Source organism: Sinocyclocheilus anshuiensis, unplaced genomic scaffold (genome assembly GCF_001515605.1).
Source record: "Sinocyclocheilus anshuiensis isolate Anshui unplaced genomic scaffold, SAMN03320099.WGS_v1.1 scaffold3307, whole genome shotgun sequence".
Classification (NCBI taxonomy): Eukaryota; Metazoa; Chordata; class Actinopteri; order Cypriniformes; family Cyprinidae; genus Sinocyclocheilus; species Sinocyclocheilus anshuiensis.
The window spans coordinates 12347-12649 of record NW_015547808.1 but is presented as its reverse complement, the minus strand read 5'-3'; positions in this window follow the sequence as shown (position 1 = coordinate 12649).

Below are 303 nucleotides of genomic sequence, written 5' to 3'. Positions count from 1 at the left end.
GCAGTCTGCTCTGATTGGCCAGCTGACCCAGTGCATTGTGATTGGCCGAACACCGCAAGCACTCGTCGGAAATGTAACGCCCCTTACCATAATCACGAGCTTCATCTTTCAAAATAAATGTAAAGACAGAGCCTGAAAGGGGAACTGTGCGTGACAGACACAGTGATGAAGCTGATCTGTGTTTGCAGTACACAAGCCACGGTTAAGACAGCTGACTCCACTGTGATGTGACCCTGTCTCTCTCTCTCCCACACACACACACACACACACACACACACACACACACGATGCGCAAAACTCCGC